This window comes from Cebus imitator, unplaced genomic scaffold, assembly GCF_001604975.1.
Source record: "Cebus imitator isolate Cc_AM_T3 unplaced genomic scaffold, Cebus_imitator-1.0 Scaffold478, whole genome shotgun sequence".
Classification (NCBI taxonomy): Eukaryota; Metazoa; Chordata; class Mammalia; order Primates; family Cebidae; genus Cebus; species Cebus imitator.
The window spans coordinates 1,346,407-1,351,705 of NW_016107793.1; positions in this window are offsets into that span (position 1 = coordinate 1,346,407).

Consider the following 5,299-nt stretch of genomic DNA (forward strand, 5'->3'; position numbering starts at 1 on the left):
GCCTGAACCCAGGAGGCGGAGGTTGCGGTGAGCCGAGATCGCGCCATTGCACTCCAGCCTGGGTAACATGAGTGAAACTCCGTCTAAAAAAAAAAGAAAAAACAAACAAACAAACAAAAAAAACTGTGTGTGACCCCAGTGATGCCACTAGAGAATCACTCACTCTTAGGCACGAAGGGGCCTTTCCCTGCAGGGTTATCTGTGACCCAAAGACAAACAACTCTATGTGGCTGGGGGTGGGCATAATAAAACACACTGTGGCGTGTCCATGCTCTGCAGTACCACACAGCAGATAAATAATTGGGTACAGCATGTTCTAATGTGGAAAATCCTCCAAGATGTGCTGTTGTTCTGTGAAATAAAGCAGAGCAATACACATGGCATGATAACTTTATATAAACCACAAGCACACAGGCACTTATAAGTGTAGAGAAAGGAGACAGAATGTTCTAGAAGGATATATGCCAAACTAGCAGGGAAACAGGAAGGGGACCAGGATGGGGGGTAGTGATCAAAAAAGACTTTTACCTTAGCTTTAATTGTTTTTTTAAGAATACAATTTTTAATAATTACAATAATACAAAGGACTTCCCAAGACCCCCTCTTTGTCCCTGCTGGGCCACCATACTTTGGTGGAGCCCAATCCTTCCTTTGGAGGCTGGAGCCCACCACCCCTCTTGGCCCCTTTTAGTCGGCAGAGTGTGCCCCTCTGCCATGATTTCCTTTGAGACTCTTTTCCCAACATACCCCCTGAGGCAGCCCTGGGCTGAGGGAGACCTGCTTCCTTCCTCCCAGTTTCTGTGCTCCCAGAATCCTCACCTCCCAGTCTGGCCAGGCCCCATCTGTGGGGAGAGAGGCCCAGATCCATGACCTCCTCCTTCAGACCCGGGGCAGGGTGAGGGGCACCAGCTGGTCAGCCCATGGGCCTGTTTCACAGCCACTACTCCAAGCTGACTTCTAGGTGGTTGAAAAAGATGGTGGAGCCACTTCCCCACCCTACCATGTAGGAAGAGAGGGGCCAGTCCACCCAGTTCACAGCATGGAGGAAGGGACAGCACACACAGTTTTTTTTTTTTTGTTTTTTTTTTTTTTTTTTTTTTTTTGAGACGGAGTCTCACTCTGTCACACAGGCTGGAGTGCAATGACGCGATCTTGTCTCACCACAACTTCTGCCTCCCGGGTTAAAGCAATTCTCCCGCCTCAGCCTCCTGAGTAGCTAGGGTTACAGGCACTGGATAATTTTTACCATGCCTGGATAATTTTTACCATGCCCAGCTAACTTTTCTATTTTTAGTAGAGACAATTTTACCATGTTGGCCAGGCTGATCTCGAACTCCTGACCTCAGGTAATCCACCTGCCTTGCCCTCCCAAAGTGCTGGGATTACAGGTATGAGCCACTGTGCCTGGCCTACACACTTGTTGGTTGACTTCTCTGTATCCTTGCAACACTCCATTTAGCAGAGGGCACTGGCTAAGAGTGCAGGCATGACTTTCTTGAAGACATGCAGGGGACCCAAGCCCATGTGGCTCCAAGTCCCCAAGAGACAATCTGCTACTTGTCTCTGGTTCCCCCTACCTTCACCACGTCTTGGGGCTGGGGAAGAGGATGGCACAAGATGGGCATAGGCCAAGCACAGGGCACGATGTCCTGGATTCTGGGCCAGGGTTGCAGGGGGCAGGAAAAGGCGCTGGCTGCTCTTCTGGAGCCCCTGCTGGAAGTGCTGATGCAGCCGCCCCAACCCCCAGGGGGGTGATCACAAGACGCACCCCACAGCGTGTCTAGCCTGGTAGTCAGGTGACCCAGGCTTCTGAGGAGGTGTAGAAGATGCTGGAAGTCAGCTTCCATGGGGAAACAAAGGCCCAGGTTGCGGGGAACACTCTTGGTTCATTACATTGAATCAAATGCAGCTCAGGCTGAGCACAGGACTATGAACTGCACAACTCCAGGGGGCGTCATTGATATCCTCAATCGTCCTGGTAGGGCCCAGGAAGGGCTGGGAACATGAATTGCCCATGTGGACTGTGAAAACTGCAGGGTCTGGGAGAGGGGTGCTCGGTAACCATCTTAGCACCTGTCTCCAGACCAGGGACAGAAAGCAAGGGACGACTGCCACAGAACCAGCATCACCCCTGAGGCTGGCCTAGTGTGCTGGGGGCCAGCATGAAGTCCCGGCTAAGAAAGGTAGGTGGGGATCACCCCACTAGCCAGGGAGGTCACCGTGTTCCTGACCCAGTGCTGACCAGCTGAAGGAACCTGGAACCCAGACCACAACCTGTAGCCTGGAGTGTGGAAGTGGAACTTGGAGCCCAGAACCCGGAAGTTGGAGCCAAGAGCCTGGAGTGCAGAACCGGCAGTCTGGAATGTGGAATCGGAGCCTGGAACCCAGAACCTGGAACCCAGTGTCTAGAACCAGAGCCCCAAGTCTGACACCTGAAGCCAGAAACTAGGGCCAGGGGACTGGGTGGCAGAACCCAGAGCCCAGAACTCAGAGCTTGAACCTGAGAATTTAGAGAGCAGGGCCTGGAGCTCCCAGCAGGGAGAAGATCCCAGAACCTGGAGAAAAGCTCCAGGCCTGGAATACAGAGCCCAAGATATGAAGTCTAAAGTCAGACCTCAGAGCTTCATGTCCAGACCTGGACATCAGACCCAGGCCTGCTTTGGTACCATGCACTCAGTCTTGCTCTCTGGCCTTGTCCTGAGGCCAGTGTGATAGGCTGGAGCCACTGAGGAAGTAAGCTGCAGGGAAAGAGGTGACTTCTGAGAAAAGCCCAAAGCAGCCTCAGCTCTTTTGGCCACAGACTTTGGCCTTATCAGTAAATGAGTGACCAGTGCCTGGGCCACCAAGATTAATAATATACACAGGACGCTTATTCCCTAAACAGGCACGAGGCATTCTCAGGTCAGCCAACACTGCCCTAGGCCCATAGGATTTATTTTAGCCTTGGGTCCCCATCTGGAAAATAGAACTTGGAACAGACAATGTTTTAGGGCCGGGCAGCTCCGATTGAAGGCCAGGCTCTCCAAGAGAGGACGAAGTCAAGGGGGCCAGGAGAGGTATTGCTTTGTTCCCCAAAGGGAACCCACTGGTGAGAACCACTTTTTTGACCAGAGATACAGAGGAGATGAGCCCCTGATGTGTGCAGTGTGCACTCGTGACTGTGTGCATGGCAATTGTGCTGGTCTGACTGCCAGGATGAGATGTTCTCTGCCATACGCCCAACATACAGCACCATCCTGACTCATCATGGAGCTTAGATATTTGTTGAATAAAGAGCTTGCTTGTGAGAAGAGGCAGGAGCTCTCAAACTACACCGATGGGAAATCCAGTTATGAGGTTACACTGGTCATTAGTCAGTTTCCTACCGCTGCAAAACAAAAATCCAGGTCATGGACAGAATGGTTCCTTCCTTCCTTCCTTCCTTCCTTCCTTCCTTCCTTCCTTCCTTCCTCCCTCCCTCCCTCCATCCCTCCCTTTCTCTGTCTCTCTTTCTCTCCTTCCTTCCTTCCTTCCTTCTCTCCCTTCCTCCCTCCCTCCCTCCCTCCCTTCCTTCCTCTCTCTCTCTCTCTCTCTTTTCTTTTTTTTTGACAGAGTTTCAGTCTTCTTGCCCAGGCTGGAGTGCAGTGATGCAATCTTCAGTGACTGCAACCTCTGCCTCCTGAGTTCAAGCGATTCTTCTGCCTCAGTCTCCCAAGTAGCTGGGATTACAAGTGTGCACCACCATGCCCGGCTAATTTTTGTATTTTTAGTAGAGACAGGGTTTCGCCATGTTGGCCAGACTGGTCTCGAACTCCTGACCTGTGATCTTCCTGTCTCAGCCCCCCAAAGTGCTGGGATTACAGGCATGAGCCACCACACCTGTCTTTTTTTTTTGACACAGGGTCTCACTCTGTCACTCAGGCTGGAGGGCAATGGTGCAATCACAGCTCACCGTTGCCTTGACTTCCCAAATTTAAGCAATTCTCTCAGCTCAGCCTTCCCAGCTACAGACACATGCTACCACACCTGGCTAATTATTTTTTATTTTTTTAGAGGCGGGGTCTTGCTATGTTGCCCAGGCTGGTCTTGAACTCCTGGGCTCAAATGATCCTCCCACCGCAGACTTCAAGTGCTGGGATTACAGGTATGAGCCACTGTGCTTGGCCAGAAAGGTCTTGAATGTTGGGTTTTTTCCTTTTTTTCTTTTTTTTTTTGGATGAAGTCTTGTTCTGTCACCAGGCTGGAGTGCAGTGGCATGATCTTGGATCACTGCAACCTCCACCTCCCAGGTTCAAGCAATTCTCCTGGCTCAGCTTCCCAAGTAGCTAGGACTACAGATGAGTGCCACCACACCTAGCTAATTTTTATATTTTTAGTAGAGATGAAGTTACACCAGGTTGGCCAGGATGGTCTCGAACTCCTGACCTTGTGATCTGCCTGCCTTGGCCTCCCAAAGTGTTGGGATTACAGGCATAAGCCACCACGCCCAGCTGGATGTTGGTTTTCTTCCCTTGACTGTCTTCAAACTTTAGGTCCTGTGGAAATCCCACATGTAACAAACTGTGCGTTTAAGGAGCACATAGATCTGAAGAAGAATTGCAGAAATGGTGGGTTGTGCCAGCCTCCACAGCTTGCTCAGTTCCTGGATGCGCACACTTGTTCTTGGGATCGTTCTCTCCCTCCGTTCAGCAGTTATGCTGCTCCTGGAGAAATTGGTTTTTTTTTTTAGATGGAGTCTTGCTCTGTCACCAGGCTGGAAGCAGTGGCACAATCCCAGCTCAGTGAAACCTCCACCTCCTGAGTTCAAGTGATTCCCCTGCCTCAGCCTCCCAAGTAACTGGGATTACAGGTATGAGCCACCACGTCTGGCTAATTTTTTTGTATTTTTAGAAGAGACGAGGTTTCACCATGTTGGCCAGGCTGGTCTTGAACTCCTGACCTCAGGTGATCCACCCACCTTGGCCTCCCAAAGTGCTAGGATTACAGGCATGAGCCACAACGCCCGGCTTAGCTTGGCATTTTGAAAAGATTGCTGTCTGCTGTTTTGGAGCATGGATCAGGGGCAACAAGGGCAGAAATTGGGACAGAGTGCTTGGGAGACCACCATGATGACCCAGAGGAGATGACAGGCCCAGTCCAGGGAGGTGGCCACAGAGATGCCTGACAGCAAAAGATCAGGGAGCTCCTGGAGCTATAACATTGGGAGAATTGGGGAATGGTTTGGAAACGAGGAAGTGGAGGGGAAAGAAACAGCAAGGACGCCTGCTTGGTGTCCGGCCCAGATGGAGGGACCGTGTGCTGCTCACCAAGATCAGGAAGA